At 41.5% G+C, this 25798-nt stretch overlaps 1 protein-coding gene across 1 annotated transcript in view; it reads left to right on the top strand.

Annotated features, from left to right (window-relative positions):
- Positions 1 to 25798, top strand: part of MAOB (monoamine oxidase B) — a 118164-nt gene that overhangs the window by 43520 nt on the left and 48846 nt on the right.

Raw genomic sequence — 25798 nt, 5'->3', positions numbered from 1 at the left:
CCACTTTATCTTTATTTTCTTCAGAACAACCCAAGCATATGTGGGCAACAAACTTGACTGACATGTCGAGCAATGGGAGTGGAGGGTTTCACTGCAGAAACACAAATAGCTTAGAATTGAATATGAGACATTCTTACTCTAATGAGCTCTTAGACCAGTGAGCCCCCTGGGGACTTCTCACTGGCCGCACTTTGTGCATCCAAGTCACTCACCGCGTTGCTGTCTTCAGGGTCTTCTCATATCTTCCTGATCCTTATTTTCCCAGCATCTTCGTCTTGGTCCAAAAAGTCACTATTGTTCTCTGACAAACAGAGAGTCACCTACTCTGGGTCCCTCCCCGGAGTCCCGTGGGGAACTGGCAGAGGTTTTAAACTTCAGCTTTCCCTCTTTTCCATACTTGCCTTTGCAGGTGGAAGTGAGCAGTACAGAGACATACTTCTCACCTGTAGAAATCATCCCTTTAGTAGACAGAAGAAACCAGGAGTAGTCCATTTTAATTTACACTAACAATGTAGACTCCCTTATATTATTTGTGAATGATAATATCAAGAAGGACAAATAGCAGATTGTACATTATGAATCATTTAATAAAACAGGAAATAAAAATCATCTAACTTGGTACAATGAGGTAAAAGGTTTCCTTCATTTATACATAAATGTTTTGGTTGACCTTCAGATTTTGTTTTATAAGCCTTTTCACCTTGCTTCCATCTGTGTCTAGCAGAAAAAGAGGCACATGAATTAGAAATGAAAATGTAGCATTGTGATAGCGCAATTTGTTGAACATCAATCAACAAGCTTCGTAAACATCCTTCATTGGATTCCTTGCTTTTAAATGTAGGTCACGTTGACCAATTTCTTTGTCCTCCTTGTCCTAATATGGAAGACGCAGAGACTGACTTCCCGGAACACTAGGATCGCTTTTAGATTTTTCCAGACAAAGGAGATGACTAGAGATTATATTCCTTTCTATGTCTTTGTGTGTGCCGGGTTTCTTGGCAGTCAGAAGCTATGCCCAGGATGCTGTGTTCTTCTGGTTATCTTACGGCTGACGTTAAGTTCCTTATTTGAAAGAGATTGCTCACAGTCATCAATTGCGGAAATGATGTTACACTGAAATAATTTTTCAGAGTGATGGCCACATGTGCTGCTTTCCTAGACGATTTCAAATAATCTATGTGCGGCTAAGGAAAAAAAATTAAAATAATTAAGCAGTATCTCTGACCCGATATCGGGTAAATACGTATGCCCGTATAAAATATAATGCTCCTTATAAAATTTCAGATAAATGTTGTTGCTTTTTAATTATTACAAAAGGAAAAATATAATTAGAAAAGATGAGTAAAGAAAAGCAATTTAAAGACCCTTCCATAATCCTAGCTAGAGAAAGTCACCGGAAAATATTCTCTTGGTTCATAGTTTTTCATATTCCTGTACTGCTATTTCCTGACCTCTACTGGAGGAAATGAGAAACATCAGTATGCTTAAAAATATCGGATACATATGCATATATGTATATATATTTGGTACACTGACTTACTCTGGAATTAATTCTCACTACCAAGACCACTGAAACACTAATGAGGCTATGAAATAAAGGTCTTTTTCAGTCTCGATAGAGGCGCTCATTTGACCTCCTGTGGCCAATTCCAGATAATAAATAATGATAAAGACCTGATGCCTAATAAGTTCTCCCAAAACTAAGCATTTGTCCTCCACTCTCATCACCTCTATGAGTCTGCTCACATGTCATTTTTCTTCTTTTTAACCGGTGAAAAGCATTCTGGATGGCTGTGTCTGTTTCTGGAATTAATGATAACAACTCTGGTGTTCTATTTCCTTCTACCTACCAAAGAATGTAGTTCAGAAATTTGTCTCTGTCATGGTAGGCAGTGCTGTAGGCATTTGGACACTACTCTCTATTGCCTATTTCAGTAACTACTGCCTGGTGCAAACTACAGTTCGTGCAAATATATAATATATTAGTGTCTTTTTTCATCAGCCGCCCCATGTGTATTTCCTTTTTTTTTTTTTTTTAAGATTTTGTTGATTTTTTCATAAGAGACACACAGAGAGAGGCAGAGACATAGGCAGAAGGAGAAGCATGCTCCCCGTCGGGAACCCAATGTGGGACTTGATCCCAGGACCCCGAGACCATGACCTGAGCCAAAGGTAGATGCTCAACCACGGAGCCACCCAAGCGCCCCCCCCCCCCCACATGTATTTCTTTTTCTTTTTTATGATAGTCACAGAGAGAGAGAGAGAGAGGCAGAGACATAGGCAGAGGGAGAAGCAGGCTCCATGCACCGGGAGCCCAATGTGGGATTCGATCCCGGGTCTCCAGGATCGCGCCCTGGGCCAAAGGCAGGCGCCAAACCGCTGCGCCACCCAGGGATCCCCCCCCACACATGTATTTCTTAACCCCAAAACTGAGAATATCACTAATGCCACTTACCATATTGTCAGATTCTTCTATTCAAATCAGTCTGTTCAAGGAATCTGCTTTTTAAATTTTTTACCTGGTCGTTCATGGAAGACAGTTTTATGGGCAGATTTAATAACATAAGGCTGAGGAACTTGAACTTGCTGGTCAGAAGTGAAACTAATGGAATGGAGCTACTCATAAGGGGGGGAAGGTCCGGTAGCTCCTGATGGACTAGCTCTCTGAAGGAAGGGTGTCTTTCTTAAGAAATGATGACTCCCTTGGGGCACCTGGGTGGCTCAGTCGGTTAAGCATCCCAGTGTCCTGGGATCGAGCCTTGCATCAGGCTCCCTGTTCAGCTCCCTTCTCCCTCTGCCTGCTGCTCCCCTTGCTTGTGCGTGCACGCGCTCTCTCTCTCTCTCTCTCAAATGAATAAATACAAAATCTTAAAAAGAGAGAGAGAAAGAAGAGAAATGATGATTCCCAGTATCACCAGTTCCCTGGTAGTTGTAGAAGGAATAGTCTTCTGATAGAGGGGGTGTGTTTGTGCCAGCCCCGTAACAAGCATCCATAACCCCCTGATGTGCTGTGATATACGGGCCTCTTTCCTGTCTGCCTCCAATCTGCCAGAAATGCCTGTAATTACTGAGTGGCGTTCATTTTTAGTACTCCCATAGATCTGTCTTCTGTTGCTAACATGTGGTTTTCCAAAGCCTTGTTCGTGAATAAAAGATGTGATACCAAGCTATATTGGGATTTAATTATCGGTGGGAAAAGTGATCACTTCAGCTCAACTCTTTATAATTTAGAAGGTGTTTTCCTCACTTCTGAAATCCGTGATGCAGCCGTTAGAGCTTAACAGTACGGAAAGTTTTAATCTGTTTCGCAAATAGTCATGCCAATTCTTGCTAGTACAGTTTAGAAGGCAGCTGTTCAGATGTCTTGGAAGTGACTTGTAAAAATTGTTCTCTTTTAGGGACTGTCTCATAATTAAAAAGAAAAAGACGAAAAGTAAAAACTTCTTAAGGAACGTCACTGTATTTTGATTTACACCTCTTTCTCTTTCACCTAGTGTGTTTGTGTCTCCGTGCGTGCATGTGGTTTTTCTCTTGTTGATTTTTTTTATTCTGTTGGGTTCTTGTCTTGAAGACAGTGGAGAAAATTCTGAAGTTTGGGACAATATAGGCTATTGGCAAATACAGTTTCTCTGTTTTGGAAGCTTGTATCAGTCTGAACTTTGGAACTAGAGACTACTAAAATGTGAAAGGGCTTTAGCCCAACCGCACACTGCTGATCATTTCCAAACTTTAGCTCTCTGGAGAGACTGAAAAAGAAGAAAAAAAAAAAGATACTCTGGTCTTAGCTTCCTGGCAGTCAGAAGCCGAGCTCATTGTTCAAGTCTCTTGTGTGTATGTATGTGGTCAGCCAGCCTCAATGCTCAAAGAGGCATATGAATGAGGTGACATCTCTCAAATATATTGCCTAGCTGTTGCTGTTGCAACTGCCATTGCTCATGCAACCTCGTGGAGGAGGTACCGTTTGGCTCACCACATTGGTTTGTTGAGAACGCTGAAATCCAGTTGAAAAATGCAGTACACCAAAAGCACATAAAAGACAGAGGGTGGTGACTAGATCTCTATCAGCAAGACTCGTTCTGTGAATTTCTCAAAAAGAGATCACAGATGCTCAATGCTCTCTCCGTATTAGGGAACAGCAACAGAATGAAGCCTCAGATATTGGGAAATAAAATATTCAGAATACAATCACATTTGCCACCCAGGACCTCAGCATCTACCAGAAATCAGCAAATCAGAAGTGTCTGGTCTTCAGGCTGTCAATGTTCCCTTCTCCACAGCTCCGTCTCCAGTCCTATTATTGCAGGGAAGCCCGGATCAAAGTCCAGCTTCACTTGCTTCTCTTGTGCTGACGCAAGTCCCCAGGAACAGGTTAGACAAACTCTTGTACTTGGCCCGGGAACAGCTGCCCATTTCCCATGAACTTCACACATGCCATACACAGCTCACTGGATCCGAGAGTCTGCTCTAGCTCAGGTGGGCTTCCTGAACCTTCTCTTCCCCTCCCACCCTCACTCCACAACATTTCTTATTTGTTGGAAACAAATATCTATCATCATGAGAGATGTTTTTAAAATGTGGAGAATAGTAATTTCCTCTTCAGCAAATGAAACCCATTTGTCTAGTGATCATTCTGAAGCTTATGTTAAATTATTCTAGAAACCGAAGTGCTCTTTTGTGTTCTTCAGAAAATACAGGCAGCTTTTTGGCATGTAATAATTTGCTGAAAATTATGCCTTCAACGGCTGGATTTGGAGCAATATTTTGGGATAGGAGATGAATTTATTCTAGGCCTTCAAGGTTTCCACTGGGAACTTAGTTTATGAGAAAATCGGTAAGCCTATTCTCTATGTGTGAACACACATATGCACATCTGGAGAAACTTAATAGTGGCTAGAGTGGCAGGCAGCACAGAGTTAGTTTTAAATCATGTTGAAGGGGGCACCTGGGTGTCTCAGTGGTTGAGTGTCTGCCTTTGGCTCAGGGCATGATCCCAGGGTCCAGGGATCGAGTCCTGCATCGGGGTCCCCATAAGAAGCCTGCTTCTCCCTCTGCCTGTGTCTCTGCCTCTCTCTGTGTGTCTCTCATGAATAAATAAATAAAATCTTCAATCAATAAATTAATTATACTGGAGGCAGAGGGCAGAGAATGTATAGAATTCAGTTATGATGGTGAAATTCACTAAAGGAAGTAGGCCCTTAGCTTCAGTCTTGGGCCAGATTTGACAGCCCCTGAGCCACATCATCATTAGATGCTGCCAAGTAGTCCAAAGAAGATGCAGTGAAAGGGGGCGCCTGTGGGTCTCAGTTGGTTAAGCATCTGCCTTCGGCTCAGGTCATGATCTCAGGGTCCTGGGATCGAATCTTGCATCAGGCTCCCTGCTCAGCAGAGCGTCTGCTTCTCCTCTCCCTCTGACCCTCCTCTTTGCTTGTGCACTCTCTCTCTCTCTCTCTGTCTCTCTCACTCTCTTTCAAAATAAGTAAATAAAATCTTAAAGAAGCAGCAGCAGCAGCAGCAGCAGTGAAACGGTCCCAGTTCACCAAAGCATGGTGGCTGATAAGGGCAACCAGGTAACAGGTTAAAGAGCTTTGGCAGCCTGCAGTTACTGAGGGATTGACGGGAAGTACAAGATCGTGTAAAATGTGTTGGCCCACCTTGCCACCCCCTCAGCAGCCCACAGAAAGGCTTACACGTGAATTTGGAGTCTGTTGCTCACAGAGCCCTTGTCTTTCTCTTGGCCTTTGCTATAATCAACAAATAATAGTAACACTACTGTGGTTTGGACAGCCGGACCCTTCCAAGTAAGGGCTTTTATGTGTGATGTCTTATTTGTGAGTCATTTGGTTGTGAACTAGTTTTAACCCCATTTCACAGGTAAGAACATAAAGGCTAAAGAGATTAATTGCACAGGGCAGGAAACGATGGGGTCAGAGTGTGAACCAAGTTCTTTGGGTGCCAAGAGTACACTGACACCCTGCTGTCCTCTGGATGAGAGGCTTTCCATCATCGCCTTCTGAACCCCAGTGCCTGGCTTGCCCACCTTTCTTCCTTCCAGGCATATGTGCTTGTATCTTGGAAAAATCTAGTTCAAGATTTTCCTTTCCTTAAAATGTTCTGCAGTTGACGACATTTATCCCACTGGCTCTTTCTCTCTCTCTCTCTCTCTCTCTCTCTCTCTCTTTAAGATTTTATTTATTTATTCATGAGAGACACAGAGAGGCAGAGACACAGGCAGAGGGAGAAGCAGGCTCCCTGCAGGGACCTTGATGCGGGACTCCATCCTAGGACCCCGGGGTTAACGACCTGAGCCAAAGGCAGACGCTCAACCTCTTAGCCACCCAGGTGCCCCCGACTGGCTCCTTCTCAAACCCTGTATCCTCCTCACATTCTTGATTATACTTTGTCAAACCCTATTTGAAAATAGGATGAATAGTGTTCCATTATGTGTACTTCAGTATTGCACACACACACACAAACGACATATTTTTTGTTTATATTTAACATTCCTGAATAGTCCTATTTTTATGCTTTCACCTTAAACAATTATTTTTAGGTCTGCTTTTTCACTCATGAATATTTCACAGCTCCTCTCCAGGGTCATTAAAAGTTCTCTGCTTAAAAAAAAGTTCTTTATAGATCCCATTTTAAACAGATGCATAATATTGCGTTATAAGAACACTCTGTAATATAGTGGTTTGCCAATCAGTTACTTTCAGTGAGGCATCTATACTCTATTCAAATCCTCCAACATTTAGTGAGCATCTAACACAGGTCACTAGTCTGCAAGTGCTGGGCTAAAAAATAGAATTTGAGAGAATTTGGGCTACAGTCAGCATGAGATTTGTGAGACCAAAGATTCAATATTGAAAGGAAATTAGCTCCCAAAATAGAAAAAAATGACTAAATAAAATACAGTATAAAAGAAAAAAAGATTCCCATGCCACAATTAAACCAGAAAAGACAGCAGCTCAGGTCATAAAATTTGAGAATTTGAAGGCAAGGAAAACTAAGTTTCTAATCCTGGCTGCTCGATCCCGGAGCTCAACTATTGCTGAAAGCAAAGGAATTACAAGTAAAAGCCAGTGATCATGAACTCTTCAACAATTTCCCTTAGAGTGCCAAAGCTAGTAAGTACTTGGTGTGCCTTCCAAATTATCCAGACGACAGTTTTGCCAATGTGTTACCACTTTCACTACCTCTTAATCCTGTGACGTCTCTTTTCTGGCCACCTTCGTGCTGTCCACTAAGCCAATGGCACCCTATTTATTTATTTATTTTTAAGTTTTTATTTTCATTTCAGTTAACATACAGCGTTACGTTAGTTTCAAATGTACAATATAGTGATTCAGCACTTCCATACATCACCCAGTGTTCATCACAAGTGCCCTCCTTAATCCCCATCACCTATTTCACCTAGTGGCACCCAATTAAAATTTAACCATAACAGTATTCCACTTCGAGGTGTCAGCAGATGGGGACTTAACTCAGGGATGGATAAGCTTTGGTGAAACTGTTTTTAAACAATAAATACATTTAAATAATGATTTAAATATAAAGAATTGGAAGAATTATGATTGTAGTACAGAATATACTACAGACTGTATTTTATTTTTATTTATTAATTAGAGAGAGAGAGAGAGTGAGCACATGCCACTGGGGAGAGGGTTAGAGACAGAGAATCTCAAGCAGACTCTACACTGAGCACCGAGCCCCATGTGGGGCTCAATCTCACGACCCTGAGATCATGACCTGAGCCCAAACCAAGAGTCAGACGCTTAACCAACTTTGCCACTCAGGCGCCCCCAGACTATATTTTTAAACCAATCTTCATATGGTAAAAAAAAAAAAGATATAATAATCTATAAAATCAGGATGTGAGGATGGTGAGAAGGGAAGAAGTATAAGCAAATTGAACGCTAGTGACATCTTCTTTCATAGCATGGAATCAATCTATACCAAAAGTAAACTTGTGGCCCATAAAAAACACAGACTCAAATCACTTACTGGTTTTTATGACCTTTTCACTTTCTGCTACAGGGCTCTTTTAGGAACTAATATTTCTTGGGGTTATGCAACATTCATTTGAAATTTAGTACTTCCTTCAGTTCAGTTTGTGTTTGTTCCATTAAATTTGAATACATTTAGGTCATTAAACATAACAAATATGGTATGATTTGATTCTTAGATACTTAACATTTCTTTCTTTTTCCCTTCCTCCTGCCCTACCTCTCTATTTCCTTCCTTTCTGCCTTCCTTTTTTGTTTCCTTTCTCTCTCTGTCAGTCATCCATTTGTGCATTTATTTATCCATCCATCCATCCACCCACCCATCCATCTTTCTGTCTTGTAGGTGCTTATAAAGGGGTCTGGAATGTCAGGCACCAAAAGTTATAGCTGTTTTTAACCTGGATAGTATGATTTGAGATCATTTGCTTCCTTCTTTTTTGATTTTTTTAATACTGCTGAAACTTTTTTTTTATAAAGAACTCCTCTCATTTTTATTTTTAAAAATGTAATTAGACACAGACTACTTTTGAGAGCTCATGGACTATGAGAAGAGGTTAGACTCTGTAACTCGCATCTGCCCAGCAGCAATCTCCCGGGGTTAAATATCTATTAACAATGACCAAACTGCTTCCAGCTGGGCTTAGTGACTGAGCTTCAACCCTTTGAGTTTAGACAAGTCTAGATCCCAAAGCAGCTGTTTGAATGCAGAATGTCAAAGGTTCTTACCCTGTTATTACTGGGCTGCAGGATTTTCCCAGTGTCACACACACACACAACACACACACACACACACACACACACACACACGTGCGCGCGCGCTTCATTGTTGACCTTTTGTGCCACCTTGGCCACGTTCTTTGTGCTTTTGTACCTTGGTTTCTCCATTTTCAAAAGAAAGGTGTTTGTACCTGTGCTGCTTAGTGCTTTGAGCTTAAATTAAAGAGAAAAGATGCTAACAGAAGATACGATTAATCTTAATTCTCACCAACAAGGCTGCTATGATACACTGAAATTACTAAGGATGTTTTGATAAGAAAGCTAGAGTCTGTTTACCTTTCTTTTGAAAAACTTTTCTAATGATTGTGTGGATTCTTACTACCAAGTTAAGAATTTGAATGGCAAGCACCAGGTAGGATGAGGCTGTACAAATTCTTATCAGAAGAGAAGAGGGCCAATAAACTCATCCTGAAAATATTTTTATGATCCTTATACACTGAACTATAACTCTTCCTTCTTTTAAATCCAGGCTTCTGTCCTTTATATGTGTCCCATATTATTAATAGGCTTAGCCATCAGCCTTTGGTTGCAACTAAACTCACATGCTCAGACACATAAGAGTAAATAGATAATAGAAGAGAGAACAAAATCTCCTTTCCTGGTTGCATTCATCTTCTATGTTTCCTTCAGCTCTCTTCTGGTTTCTTTAGGCCCTGACATATGGGACAGTTATTATTAGACCCAGTTGAGGTCCTTCCTTTCAAGCAATTTTGGTTTTCTTCTAGAACTGTCAGGAGACACCACATGTCAAAGTTTACTAATCCCTAAATAACCTAAGTTCAGAGAATCAAAATACATTATTATTTTTTTCTTTTTTTGACATCTACGTGAAATCTGGGAACATTCACCAAAACAGTTTAAAGCAGCATTGTACAATAGAAATAGATGTGCCACATATGCCATTTAAATCTTCTAGTAACCCTATTTTTTAAAGATTTTATTCATTCATTTGACAGAGAGCACAAGCAGCAGAAGCAGCAGGCAGAGGGAGAGGGAGCAGCAGGCTCCCCGCTGAGCAGGGAGCCTCATGCAGGGCTCGATCCCAGGACCCTGGGATCATGACCTGAGCCAAAGGCAAACACTTAACCAACTGAGCCACCAGACGTCCCTCTGATAACCATATTGAAAAGTAACAAGAAAGAGGTGAAATTGATTTTAATAGTATATTTTATTTAACCTAATATATTCATAATAGTATAGTTTCAACATGTAGTCAACATAGAACATGATTAATATGGTATTTTACATTCTTCTTCTTTTTTTTTTTTAACTAAGCCTCTGATATCTGGTGTGTCTTTTATACATCTAGCACGTGTCAATTTGGACTAGCCACATACCAAATGCTCAATAGCCATGTATGGCTTGTGGCTACTGTAGTGGACAGCACAGACCTCAAAGGTTGTATTTTTGCAAACATTTTGCATACATCTTCAATTTTTTAAACACCTGTACAAAACATATACCTAGATCCTTACAACATAAATCCTACATCATGGCACAGATTAACTTCACTTCAAATATCTGACATCACAAAAAACTTGGAAAGCAAATAGAATGATATTCCTCCTATGTATTTTGCTTCCTTGTGGCAAACCAGCTTTGAATCACATTTTAAAAACTCTCCGAGGGGCACAAGGAGGTGCCACATGTCTGGTATGTTTAGTCATGAGACCATGACCATGAGGTTAAAGTGGTCAGAGGTGCAGCCAAAGAGAATGCTTTGAACACTTCTCAAAAGCTTGAGGGACATCGCTGAATAAATTTAAAGGGATAATTTTATGGAGAGCATAAAAACTTTTTGTAGAGCGCCATTATTTTATTAAAATTGTCAAATTGTCCCTGACTCTGACTAACTCAGGAGAACCCATAGAACTGGCCCAAAGTACTAGAAATGATTATTATAACATACATTGAGAGAAGATACCCACAAGTACTGAGTTGTAGAGAAAATAAGCCTGTAGCTTGGTGGAAAAATGTATTCATTTACTCATTTCATCTTTCAGCACACATGCTCCACGCAAAACTCGGAGCAAAAGGGCTGCAGAGTGGCCTGGAGTCTTTTACTGCTGACATTTACTGTTTCCCCTTTTTTCATTTGGCAAATGTTAAGGGCAGCTGCCACAGACAGTGTCTGGTCACGTGCAAACCAGGAAAAAGAAATCATAATTCACAGTCACCGGCCGTTTGGGCTCTCACGTTGCACCAAACACACCCAGGCCTTATGGCCCCTGGTGATTCAGTTCAAAACTGAAATTATTTATTTTTGTTTTTTTAAAAATATTTTATTTATTTATTTATTCACGAGAGACACACAGAGAGAGGCAGAGACAGAGGCAGAGGAAGGAGCAGGCTCCCTGTGGGGAGCCTGATGTGGGACTCGATCCCGGGACCCCAGGATCACACCCTGAGCCAAAGGCAGATGCTCAACCACTGAGCCACCAAAGCGTCCCTCAAAACCGAATTTAATAATGACAATAGCCAACATCTTTTGAGATTTACATCTATATCACGCACCGTTCTAAGCATGTGATATACGTCATCTCCCTAATACTCAGAAAAGCCTGGTGGTTACTATTATCCCTTATTTACAAATGAAGACATGGAAGCACAAAGCATCTGGGTGATTTGCTCAAGATCCCCCAGTTGGTAAGTGATGAGGTGGGATCGACCACCCTGATTCATCTCCCTCTGAAGTCTGGGAACTTGGCTCCACAGCCAAGGTACTGATGTCCACGAAAATCCTACAAAAGAGTGGGGAAGTCTCGAGAAAGAAGAGACAAGGGTAAGGGTGCAGAGAACTGAACCCTCCTCTTTGTTGTAATCAGGTTCTTGCTACCTCCTGCTGATTTTTGTTTAATTCTCGTTTGACCTCCTGGGACCTAGCTGATCTCCTAGTGGCGTTAGGAGCTCGCGGAGGCCTTACTGACATAAACAGTCCATTTGGTTACATCAAGAGCCATCGGGAGACATTGAGTCATCCTATTTCATTCTTTTTTTTTTAAAGATTTTATTTATTTATTCATGAGAGACACAGAGAGGAGGCAGAGACACAGGCAGAGGGAGAAGCAGGCTCCCTGCAGGGAAGCCCAATATGGGACTCGATCCCGGGACCCCAGGATCATGCCCTGGGCTGAAGGCAGGCGCTAAACCACTGAGCCACCCAGGAATCCCCCTATTTTCATTCTTAATCCAAAAATCTTGAGGAGTATTAAAGGTGCTCATTCTGGGGAGACAGCTGGAACTCTGCACCACACACAACAAACATGAGAGTTGACAGCCATATGCATGTCTCGGGTTCATTTGACTTTTCCATTGCAAGGTGTGATCATAATAAGGTTATAAGAGGCATTGCTTTATAGACGGCATCGACCTTAGGCACAAAAGAGAGGATGCAGAAAAAAAAGAGAGAGAGAGAAGATGCAACTATATATTTAAGGGTGACCTACATAGAGGAGCTGTTGGGCGGTCGAGGAGTATTGTTAACAATACCTAATGATATTGATCCTTTGGATTAAAAAGGATGAGAGTCCATCTAAAAACAACAGGTTGTATTAAGCTACTACTGTTCTTTCTGAGGCCAGGATAGTTGCACCACTGCTCTTTTAGGGGCCTCATATTTCTCCCGTATTGGTCGCAGGCATTTCTCCCAGATTGCTGTTGACATCTTGTCTATATATCTAGGCTGGAGCCAAGGATTCTTGACTATAAAACCCTAGGACCAAAAAAAAAAAAAAAAAAGGCAATAGGAAATAATTCAAAGAAGGAATAAAATTGAATTTTTATCTTGGCCTACAAGTACCTATATGATATATCCCTAGCCCCCTCCTGACTTAGCACACTCTAGTTCAGCCACTCTGGATTCTGGAATGTCAAGGATATTCCTACCCCACTGCTTCTGTATGTCCAGACAGGTTAAAGCTGGCCACAAATTCTCTGACACTCCTCCCATGGTGGGGCAGAGGTGGGTTCTATGCACCCTCCCTTTGAACCTAAGAGGGCCCTATCATTGCTTTGAGTTATATCCTGCCTTGAGTTATATCCTGCAAGAAGTCCAGATATCCTGAGATACCCTGAGAACCCAGATACCAGAGACCACCATGCCTGAGGGGACACATGTAAGCTTACTGGTCACCTGTCCCAGCTGAATCCAACCTTCCAGCCATCTCTCCCAAAGCACTAGACTTGAGAGTAGAGATATCTTGGATGTTCAGTATAGTGGAGCTTTCAAATAGCTCCAACCCCAGGCGCTCTCCAATGCAGCCACACTGGTGACCTCGAGCAAGGACTGCCCAGCTGAGTCTAGTCAATCCATAGGCCTGTAAGAGATAATATTAGATTAATGTTTTAAGCCATGAAGTTGTGGAGTTATTTTATGCAGCTATAGATAACCAAAACACATTTGTTGGGGCACCTGGGTGGCTCAGTGGTTGAGCGTCTACCTTTGGCTCAGGGCATGATCCTGGGTCCTGAGATCGAGTCTCACATTGGGCTCCCCACATGGAGCCTACTGCTCCCTCTGCTTATGTCTCTGCCTCTGTCTTTGTGTCTCTCATGAATAAATAAATAGAATCTTTAAACACACACACATTTGCTATTTCCTCCACTTGGAATGCTCTTTCTCTGTTCTCAATGCAAACACCTCCTCCTTGGGGAGGCCTTCCCTGATTGCTCTATCTTAAGGAGTAGCCTCTCCCCGCTGCCCCTATCTGGTATTCTCTATCCCAAATTTGTCCCTTCCCTGCTGCTTTGTTTTCTCACAGCACTCACAAATGCCTACCATCACATGGATGTATATGTTTTTTATCTGCTTTCTCCAGCTAAGTCGTAAGCTCCCTAGGGGCAGAAATGGTTTTTTCTCTTTTGTTCACTGCTGTATCTCCAGTGCTTGGATTGAGACCTAACACATAGTAAGCTGTAGATAAATGTTTCCTGCATGCACGACTAGAAGAATTGGTCTTTGCCCCTATGCAAGCCTATTCCTTTTACAGCACAATTGAGCAGACCTTGATTTAGTATTGCTCTCAGGGAAAAACTGAAATATTTAAGACACAAGTAATCTTGTCCTATAGAAAATTAAGTGCCTACCTCAGATGATGTTAAGACACCAAGAGTGCCTCCCATCTTAACACATCCATCACCAGCTCCCACCAAAATTCCACAGCTGACGATTACTTTCTTTGTCCACATGGTTAAGTCACAAGTAAACTTACAAATACAGAGGCAAACAACACAGAAAAACCCTCGTCCTCTTGGAGCTTACATGTTAGCCGGGAGGACAGGCGATAAACAAACAAAGAAAATACAAAGAAAAAAACGATCTATATAACTAAAATAGAATTGGGATTAGCTGTGTTTGGTTTTATATTGTTTTTCACTTGCAGTAACAGGCATACTGAAGAAATATGGTAAAATGCAAAATAAAAAATGGATTTGCTTAAAATGAAGCTAATTCAGCTGTCCCCAAAATTCACATGTTGCTTTGTCTGAAACTTTTTTAAATGTTAGTTTTGTTTCATTCTCTCAACGCTAATAGGTATATGAGTTGGTTTTCGAATATATTTTAGAGTTACAGTTAAGCAGACTTATGCAAAAGGTTTTGGGTTTTAAAATCTGTTCGTTTTCCCATGTCACAATTTAATAGTATCTACAAAGGGTTCTGAGACTTTTTAGCCAGATCTGTTAAATCTCTCATATACATGAAAAGCAATGTGTAATAAAGTATCCAGTCAGTCACATTTGAAAAAAATATATACAGTTGACCCTTGAGCAACAGGGGCTTGAACCACGTGAATCCACTTATATGTGGATTTTTTTTACACTACAGTACTGCAAATATATTTCTTTTCCTTATGATTTTCTCTTTCCTCCTCCCCCTCCTTCTTCTTTTTCTTTTCTTCTTCTTCTTCTTCTTCTTCTTCTTCTTCTTCTTCTTCTTCTTCTTCTTCTTCTTCTGAGAGAGAATATGTGTGCAAAGGTGAGAGTAGAGAATCTTAAACAGTCTCCGTGCCATAGCAAGGCTCGATCTCATGACCCTTAGATCATGACCTGAGTCAAAATCAAGAGTCAGATGCTTAACTGACTGAGCCACCCAGACGCCCCCCTTATGATTTTCTTAATAACATTTTCTTTTCCCTGGCTTATTTTATTGCAAGAATATAGTACATGATACATAGAACATGCAAAATATGTGTTAATTGACTGTTTAGATAATCTGTAAGGCTTCCAGTTGACGGTAGGCCGTTAGTAGTTAAGTTTTTGGAGTTAAAAGTTATATGTAGATTTTCAACTGCATGGTGGTTGGCACCCTAACCCCGTGTGTGTGTGTGTGTGTGTGTATATTCAGAAAGTCATACATGCTATGGAGAATGGAGGGCTTGGGTAGTGGTGTGAGAGAGTGGGATCCTGTTTCAAATAGAGTAGTCAGGGAGGAAGTGAGATCTCAACTTTTGTTGCATCTCATCTGTAGGGTTTGCATGGCATACATACCAACTTATTGTCACTGAATGAAGAGCTGAGAGATGAGCTCTATCAGTTCTCCCGAACCAGTATGCACAGGCCCCAACACAACCCAGAAGGTCAGAGAGGTAGCATCCAACAGTAAATGGCAAAGGATGTATAGACGGTTATGAGAACACTGGCTTATACTCTGGGTGATATGAGAAGCCATTGGCAGGTATTAAGTTTGCTCAGAAGCAAATAAATACGATGTGTGTGTGTGTGTGTATGCATGCACATGAACACGTGAATATGTATGTATTTCTTCTTCATAGATATCAATTCACTCCAGCCACCATTCTGCTCTTTTTGGGGGGGCAGACACAAAAGAAAAATATACATCCTTCCCTGTGAAGAGCTGATTCTCTTTCTTCATTCACGCCCTTAACCAAGAACCCAATAAAATAAAAATGTCATGTATTATCATGATTTTTAAGAATACATGGCTTATTCAACCCAGAGCTTCTCATAAAAGTGAAGTTCAGCACATGTTGGGAAGGCTTAAGTTGTCATCACAATTAGTTATAATACTTCATCACCTTAGTTGGTGATGACAGTATTCTTAGGATCCTGCTCTAAAGCTCATAACATTCCATTCAAACTGATGTATGCACATCTGGGAAACTTAAGGGTTTTCATCAGACATTCAGTAATTTTGGAGAGGAACATTTTGAATCTACACTTAGACCACCCTGCCTTTCTCATTGCCATGGCCATCATTTAAACCAACTGTAGGTCAGCATAAGATAGCTTAGCACCCTGTGGCCTGCCCTGGAAGTTGGAGCAATCATATGATACAGTATCCCTGAACAGCATTTTAAAATTGAAGTTACACATAAGTATGGTGTTGGGGTTATTTTAAGAACCTTCTAAGTTCATAGCTTAATTTTGAGGGAGTCTAAATGATGCAGATCGAAGAAGGACAAAATACTTGTACAGTGGGGCGCCTGGGTGGCTCAGTAGTTGATCATCTGCCTTTGGCTCAGGGCATGATCCTGGGGTCCTGGGATCGAGTCCTGCATCAGGCTCCCCAGGGGGGGAGCCTGCTTCTCCCTCTGCCTGTGTCTCTGCCTCTGTGTGTGTGTGTGTGTCTCAGGAATAAATAAAATCCTAAAAAAGAATACATCTACAGTGACAGACTTCCTAAGCATAAATACATAGGCTTACACATGGAAAAGGAAAGATAATTGAAAAGAATGTCAGGAAGGAGAAAGAGGTAAGCGCTCACAAATTTAACAGAAGCCATGAATTATAATACATCTTAAAGAGCATCTCTCCCAGCTATGAAAGAGAAAGCCTTTGTTCCAGTAATTTTCGCTATCTTCCAGCAGCTCCAAGATATGTTGGAATGATCATATCAAAGCTCCTCATAGCCTTAAAATATATATATATATATATATATATATATATATATATATATATATATATATATTATCAAGTGTATTTGGGGGGAAAGTCAAAAAATAAAACAACTAGTCCATCTGTAATAACATAGAGATTGAGATCACAGGCTTAGAACCCGGAGACCTGGATTCAAATTTCTGACTCACTGTTTATTAGCTGTGTGATTGGAGGCAAGTTTCTCAACCTCTCTGTACCTTTTTGTTTCTTAGTCTAAAAAAATGAAGATAATAATAGCATCTTCTTCATAGGGTTGCTGAAAGAGAGAAATGAATTAGCTTTGTAAAATCTTGAAAGTGTCCATGGTACAATGCAAGTGTTCAGAAAGTATTAGCCATGATGATGGTGGTGGTGATGGTGGTGATAATTATGGTGCTTGCCTATCACGATCCTTATTTCTCTTACCCACTTTCTTCTAGCTCATGACTTGTCCTTTGCAGTGTTCTTTTTTAAGAATAGAAAATAGAAAATAAATATATATTTTTAAAAAGAATATGGACACCAACTCAAAAGTACCACTTAAGTGATTTCCTTTGAAAACATTTTCTTCCTGAAAATAATTGTCTCAAATAAGCAGATGCCTCTGGGATAATCCTTTCATCTCAGTGCAGTTTATAAAGTTTGAATTCCTTAAAGTGTCTCCAGGGTGTCTTCCATGAACAATTCACAGGTTGCCTTTTTGCCAGTCTCACCTCTTCATTTATCTGAATCTCACTCCAGATTTCTCCTGCCACATGATCTCTCCACGAGACCCCAAATTTTCCTCTAACTGGGATTTGCCCAGCATCCCTCTCACTGTCTCACCAAGGGACTCTCCCTTAAATCAACACAGTTTCAATGCAAGGGATTAATGTTCATAGCAGCAAAGCTCCTTTGGAGGCCAAGGAAACCCTTCTATCTATGTGTGAAGTCCCTTTTGATTTATTTCAAAGTGGAGTTCTTCTTTCAAAGCATTAAATTTCTTTTGGGGGTGGGAATTTTCTGGCTCATCTGAACCGATTGTTGTTTTGGCTTATATCCTTAGAGAAAGTAGGCATTTTCCTCAAACAGTTTATGGAGTGAAAGGTTGGTGTCTGTGCCAGTATTGATCAGAGGCTGACTTTGGAACTGCGTGAGTTACTCAAAGGAGAGTACAGAGCAAGTTGTGGGGACAGTTAAGGATCTGAATTTCCATCTTGTGAGAACCTCTCTGTAGAGAAATACAGACTAAGTCTGGAATCACAGACCTCTGTCAGAGTCCTGAGCTTTTAGCAAATTCACCATGGCCCCTGGCCATGTGTAGTTTACTGCTTCCTAGGAACCTCAATTCCTAGTTTATAATGTGGAACTATTAGTTTCTACCTTCCAGTGTGGTCATGAAAAGTGAATATGATAATACATAAAATGAATACACACACACACACACACACATATATGTCTTATGCGGTAGAGAAACTCTTTAGGAGGGAATTATTTTTGATAATTTGCCTTTTTAAGACACATTTGTTCCAGACTTAGACCATCACATATCCTAAGATTTCAAAACGGTAGTCTTTTAACCCAAAGATAATAATTTTGAGAAATAGTCTATTTTGAGAAAAATCAAAAGAATTTAGAAGTCCTAATTTCTTTCTTTCTTCTTCTTTCCCTTCCCTCTCTCCTTCCCTACCTACCTACCTTCCTTTTCTCTCTCTTTCTTTCTCTCTCGCTCTCGCTCTCCCAACCCTTCTCTTCCTCCCTCCCTCCCTCTCTTTCTCTCCTCTTTTATATTGTACCGTGTCTGTGTACCCAGGTTACAAAGAGCTTTCTCATCTTCTCATTACTCTATACAGTTTAGGAACATCAAAAGCATTTGGATAATATCTTTGAAAGATCAGGGATGCACCTGTCGTCTGGCACCTGTGACCCCAGGGAGGCTGCAGTTGGGCTAGGAAAGTGGTGCAGTTGTTGGGGATTAGCAGAGCTGCTCTCTGAGGCTGGCATTCAGGATCCAGTCCCTGGAGGTTCAGAGAGGGCTTGACAGAGAAGGGGACTGGATGAGCACCTTCCCTGATGGGAGGGTGCTAGGGTAAGCAGTCAGAAACGGATTTTTCTGCCGGTAAATCCCAAAATGCTGAGTGATGCCGTTAAGGGCAGGAAGCTTTGTGCCTCCTGCTACAAAGTCACCAGTCGCTTATATAGTGGGATTCCCACAGAGAGTCCAGAGAGCCTCCCATCATGGGAGGCCCAAGATATGATAGGCAGCAATACTTTTCGTGGAAGGAAACATGTAGGGACAGTAGCGATGATATTCTTCAGTATTTACACATTTACTATGTGCAAGATACTCTGTTATGAGATGCGTATGCATCATCTCACTCACTGCTAGCAATCACACCATGATGTTGGTTCTGTTTACACCCACATTATAGAAAAGTGTGTCGAGGAGGAAGAATTTTCTTTGCCTTTCAAGAGCTTTCTAGCTGGATTAAGAATCACATTGACATGAGACAGATTAACAGGAGAAAATAAAATTTAATGGCATGTGTACTTATGGGGAATCCACACAGACGTGAAAATTCCAAGCACAGCTAGGCAACATGAAGCTTACATGAGCTAAGGAGAAGGGTAGGGGCTGGAGGATACAAATGAGAGAAAGACTATTAATAGGAAGGTGAAAGGAGTTGTTTGAGAAAAGACTGCTCTATGATGCCCTAAACTTAGGTAAAAGGGAATCTCTGTCAATAGCTCTCTTCCTGGTACAGGCAGGCATTTGAGGGAGAGGTCAAGGGCTTTTCCTGAATCTGTGGGTTTGGATTGCTTTTAACTCAAAATAATGTTCATGCCAAAGTGGCTCATCTCAGGGAGGCCGGCTCTGGGCCCTTACAGGTGCATACAATTGAGTTCACTTGCCTGAGTTCCTGTGGTTACCTAGCGCATGTTGAACATCACAGGCTATGCTCTTACCTCTAATCACACGTATGTGGGGACAAAAATTGATCTTTTTCAAGTGATGTCTGGTGTCTGAATATCCTAAAATAAGGCTTTGCAATGATTGTGGTTAAGCCAAATATCCCTTTTTTGCTAAGGCTATTGTATTTGGTTTTAGTTCCTTACTGCCCTATAATTCAATTACTGAAAAATCATGTTACCTCTTACTGGGAACTATTTTTTTGCTCATGACACTTCTGACACCAAATATGTGAGGTTTTTTTTTTTTTTTTCCACACACCCACCAATTATTTAACTCTCCAGATACCAACTGGGTGACCTACAATTCAATTTAATTCTAACACGAATGACCCAGAGTTCGCATAGACCCCACAAATTGAGGGCTCAGTCCTACAAAATTGCCCCCACTTCAGAGGCCAGTTGCAAGTCCAGGGCCCTCTGTATTTCTGACTGACAAGCTGTAAATCGGAGGTTCCCACAACTCCCTCCTCAAGTATGATAATTTGCTAGAATGGCTCACAGAACTCAGAGAAAACAGTTTGCTTACTAGTACTGGTTTGTAATAAAGGATACAGATGAACAGGCAGATGAATGGGTATATCGGGCAAGGTCCAGCAGTGTCGTGAGTAGTGGAGCTTCCATTCCCTTGGAGTTTAGAGGGGGGCACCCTCCCAGTATATGGATGGATCCTTCCTTGTTCACCACCCCGGAAGCTCTCTGAACTCCCTTGTTTAGGACTTTTGGTGGAGACTTTATTAGCTAGGCAGGATTGATTAAATCATTGACCGTTGGTGATTAGATCAAACTCCAGACTCTCTCCCCTGCCCAGAGGTCTAGGAACACAAAGGTCCAAGCTTCTAATCACGTGGTTGGTTCCTCTGGAAACCAGCTACCCTCCTAAAGCTTTTGGGGGCCACCAAGAGTCACCTCCTTAGCATAACCTTAGTTATGGTTTAAAAGGGACTTTTATGAATAACAAATGATGCTCTTTTCACCCATATCACTCAGGAAATTCCAAAGGTCTCACAGACCAGGAATTGAGGACAAAGACTGAATATATATTATCACAACATCAGACTTTGGTAGCAAATTTTCCAAACCATAGCATGTCTATACAGGCATGAAACTTTACAACTCTTTAATAATGGCTATTTTAATGAGCACTTTACATTTTTTGTCTGTGAAAAACCGCAAATGCATAGAAGAGACGATCTCAATATTAAGACTTGTTCAAGAGCCGTTGGAATTTGGAGATCATGTGGATTTTTACTCCAAGGTTCTTTTCTAAGTAACTCAAAACATGTCATAGGAGTTTTCTTATTTTTTTTTCAAGTCCTTGCAAACATTTGTAAGATGGCAAATTAACTCTTGTTCCTGGGACAAACCTTCATGTGAACACTGATGGGATTTTTAAACTATGACCTATGATGTCAAAAGGAGCTTTGGCTTGTTACAAACTTTCTGCTCTCAGTTTCCGGAACCCTTTTGGTCTGTACACCTGACTACGTTTGTGGCAGTTATGGCTGTATTTCCCATTTCCAACAGCAAGTCTCTGGTGAGGATCATGGAGAAGAAGATTAGGACCTCCCCGCTAAGCCTACTTCCAGAAAATTCCTCTCCTCAGATGAGGTTCCACTGTGCTTGGCTCTACAAGTTTTTCATGAGATTAGCATGCAGGAAGTAATAGTATTAGGGAGTGCATTGGAATTCAACAGCTTGGATAGGAGGGAAAGCCAGTAGAAGTCAAACTGTAATATAGTTTCATTGGAAGCCTCAGCCAACCTTGCAAGGAACTCTGGAGATGGGACAGCCCTTCAGAGCTGTCCTGAGTGGGACGGAAGGACAAGAGCTTTATGCCATATGTCACAGTCATTGGAAGTGAGCTCCCCAGAGAAGGTCTAACCTTGGACAAAGTGGGTTGTTTTTCTGTTTTGTTTTTTGCTTTTGTTTTTTGTTTTTTTTGCAGCTGTGGTAATCTCTTCAGGGGGCTAAGAACCAAGGGCTGCCTGCCAGGAATAATGCTAGCAGCTGAAGAAATAACCCTCTTGGCTCTGACTGGAGAGATGGGCATGTTTATCATAGCCTCCACCACATGGACCACTGGGTAGACCACTCTTCTCTTCAGTAATTCTAGGCCAAGCTTTACTTATGGGGCATCTGTAGACCTTGCCATCTTGCTAACAGGATGGCTCTGGGCAGAGATGCATAGGGGGTGTCTGGAATAGGATAGATGCAGTCGTGAACCCTGCTAACTGTGCTGTTTATGAAATACCTCCCTTTCCCCAAAAAACTCAGGGTTCCATCAAGGGGCTTTGCAATACGCAGCCATGTAGCCAGCCATGTGCCACTGAACTTTTGGAACTCCTTGAGCCCGGGACTGTGTCTTATTTCATTTCTGTCTCTTCAGAGCACTACATGGTAGCTGTTTCATACCTTGTAGTTAATACATTTTTACTGAATGAAAGAACAAATTGCCCCAGTGTCAGTAGCACTTAAAATTAAGATGCTGAGAGATTTTTCTTGGGCCCATACAAGCCTATCAGTAAGATGATTTTGATTCTCTTCATCATTTGGCTAGATATAGTGTTAGTTCTAATTTGGTAGCTATCCTTTGCTTTGTCTCTCTGCCTAGGGTTTTTTTTTAAAAAAAGATTTTATTTATTTATTCATGAAAGACAGAGAGAAGCAGAGACATAGGCAGAGGGAGAAGCAGGCTCCCTGCAGGGAGCCTGATGTGGGGTTCAATCCCAGGACCCTGGGATCATGACCTTAGCTGAAGGCAGATGCTCAGCCATTAAGCCACCCAGGCGTCCCTGCCTAGGGCTTCTAAAGTCACAATTACAGGGACACCTGGGTGGCTCAGTAGGTTGAGCATCTGATTCTTGATTTCAGAACTGGTCATGATCTCGAGGTGATGAGATCAAGCCCTGTTTCGGGCTCCATGCTCAGCGTAGAATCTGATTAAGATTCTCTCTCTGCCCCTCCTCTCTCTGCCCCTCCCCACTCCGCTCACATGCACATGCTCTGTCTCTCATAAATAATAAATAAATAAATAAATAAATAAATAAAATAAAAACAAAACCTACCCCACAAAATATTTGTAAGGGTTAAGAATGATATATGTGAAGTACCATGCACATGGTGAGTACTTACCAAAAGGTAGTTGTTACTAGGCATGGCCTAATTAAACCAAGCAGTTGCTTTATGCAAAGGAGCCCATAATTGTAAAAGGTGCTGATGTTTAAGGAGTGGGGTGTATAGCTCTTTCCCTGGAAGGTCTTTCTCTACAGTTATGCTTCTCCACTGTACCTCCCCTACCCTAACAGAACAGGAGCACCTGGTGTACAGCTGACCTTTCCCTCTCACTACCCTGAACCTCCCTGTGGTCAATGGTGATCGCTGTCAAGACAGACTCGGTGGTAATCACCATGGGGCAGTGACCTGACATCTTAAATGAAGAATTCACAAACACCTTCCAGACACATAATCAAGGCACAGCTGCCCTCTTGGCATCATTACTATTTGCTGTGTATCTCCTCTAGCCTCTAACCATGGCTTCAAATAAACATAGTATCAGATCTTTATTTGTTCATCAAATATTCATTGAATGAATACCATTATAGGTAGCAGGAATACAACCATGAAAAAGACAAAATTTCTACCTTTGTGGGGTCTGCATTCCAGAGGGAAGAGGCATTAAACACACATATGAATAATTATATCACATAATCTCATTTGCTAGTTAGAATAATAAAGGTTGCCAGGAAAAACATCTCTGAGGAAGTAACAGTTGAGTAGTGATTTGAACACAATGAGGGAGTAGACACGTGAGTATCCGGTAAAAGCTTTGTGTGTTTACAGAACAGGAAAGAGGCTAATGTGACCTGAATAAAGGGAGGAGGATGGGAGATGAGGAAAGAGAAGTATGTAAGTATTACTGACCATGGTAAGGGCCTTGGATTTCTGATGAGTGTGATGAAACGCCATTAGAAGAATTTGGTCAGGAGAGTGACATGCTCTAGTTATATGTTATCAAAAACTCATTCTGGCTGCTGGGAGATTCTGGGAGCCCAAAGTGGAAAATAGAGAATTTAGGAAGTTCATGCAGTAATAAAGGCAAGGGCTGGTAGTGGCTTGGACCAAGGAAGTAACAGTGAAGAAGATGAGAAGGGGTTTGATTCTAGATACATTTTGATGTAGAACTGGCAGTGTTTGATGACTGAATGAATTATGTATGGTTGGGAGAAAAAAGAGGAATCAAGGGTGATTTTTTACCCTAAGCAACCGATTTTAAGCAGTCTGTGGATTCAGAGATGAATGAATTATTGGTTTCTTTTTTTAAATTTATTTTTGAGAGACACAGATTGAGAGAGAGAGGCAGAGACACAGGCAGAGGGAGAAGCAGGCTCCATGCAGGGAGCTCGACGTGGGACTCGATCCCAGGTCTCCAGGATCAGGCCCTGGGCTGAAGGCGGCGCTAAACCGCTGAGCCACCCGGGCTGCCCGAATTATTGGTTTCTGACCAGTAAGAGTGATGGGGGGGGGGGCAGGTAGAGAAAAGAATAGAATGGAGCGGTGAAATTTTCTGGACTCCCTGAAGGGCCATTTCAGTCAGTAGTTAAAACACAGAGATGTAACAACAACAACAAAAAAGATATTATACGAGAGGGGAAGTAGAGCTATCCTGTTGACAGACAAGGCTCTTGTTGAAGACCACTGGAGATGACGTGGGGTGCTCCTAAAGCCCATCTGCTAAAGAAGGAATGGATCTTCATTTTTAAAAAAAGTATCTTCTGTTGGGAGACATCAACAGCCATTGGGATCAGCCATTCTGCACTCTGACAACTGTGAATCTCCATCTTCAGGGAAGACTAGCCACTGCCAGCCTGACACAGACATCAGCAATGTCTAGGTTGCCAGTGATGATGACTACTCTAAATACAACTGGAATCCAAAAAGAACTCACTGTTTAAACTACCTCCTCTTTTATCTCTCCCAAAGAAGTCAGTTGCCTACAGTCAATGTGGATATTGAACACTTCTTTCCAGGGAAGGGACCTTAGTTTGGGAGATGGATGCCATCCCAGTGCATCAGCTTGGGCAGGAAGCTTTTCTCCATAACAGTAGATTGGTGCTGGCTGGGCCATGTTGAAAACCCTAAGTTCCCATCTACTCAAGTAGTCCATGGATCTACGTTTTTAAAGAAATTCCGGGGCTCTTTTTCTGGCTGTTAACCTTCCTCACCCTGCATTCAGAAGTTACATCAACCATCGATTTTTTTTTAATACTTTCATTTTATTGTTTGTTTACTTATTTTTGTGTGTAGAGGGATTAGGTATATATTTTTAAAGGTTTTATTTATTTATTAGAGAGAGAGAGAGAGAGAGAGAGAGCATGAGTGGGGGGAAGAGCAGAGGAAGAGGGAGAAGCAGACTTCCCGTTGAGCAGGGAACCCCCAACGCGGGGCTCAATCCCAGGACCTCAAGATCATGACCTGAGCCAAAGGCAAATGCTTAACCGACTGAGCCACCCAGGTGTCCCTCAACCATTCATCTTTTAAAAACAGCTTCATTGAGATATGTCACATATGATACAATTCTCTCAGTTCAAGTGTACAGTTCAGTGGTTTTTCGTCTATTCAGAGTATGTACGTTTGTATTGATGTACGACATACCTACAGAAAAGGAGACAAAACATAAATGTACAGCTTGACATATTTCCACAAAGTGAACGCAGCCATGAAGTGGGCACCCAGACCAAGACATAGAACATGGTTGGCCCCCCGAGGCCTCCTCATGCTCCCTTACTGACACTGTCCCCAAGGATAACTGGTGTCCTGACTTCTTTACTTCTGTAGATTAATTTTGCCCATTATAGAACTTTATATAAATGGGATCATACAGCCTGTCATCTTTGGGTCTGGCTTCTTTTGTAAATTTGTGTTGCGAAGTTCATGTATTTCATAATGGGTAATTGCAGACCACTCATCGCTATGTGGTGCTCCACTGTGGGAATATAATTCACTTTATTCATCTGCACGACAGTGAATGGACATTTAACATTCTTGTGTATTATTTAGAAAACATCCTCTTGGGCATCATGAAGTGGATCAAAAGCTACGCAAGATACACAGCTTTGAGTAAATATGGCCAGTTTGGCAGAGTGGTTTGACTATGTTACACTTCCACCAGCTGAGGGTGAGGGTTCCGGTTG

The sequence above is a fragment of the Canis lupus genome, chromosome X (assembly GCF_011100685.1).
Source record: "Canis lupus familiaris isolate Mischka breed German Shepherd chromosome X, alternate assembly UU_Cfam_GSD_1.0, whole genome shotgun sequence".
Lineage (NCBI taxonomy): Eukaryota > Metazoa > Chordata > Mammalia > Carnivora > Canidae > Canis > Canis lupus.
Note: the sequence above shows the minus strand (reverse complement) of the source record. Positions and strands in the feature narration are given on the sequence as shown.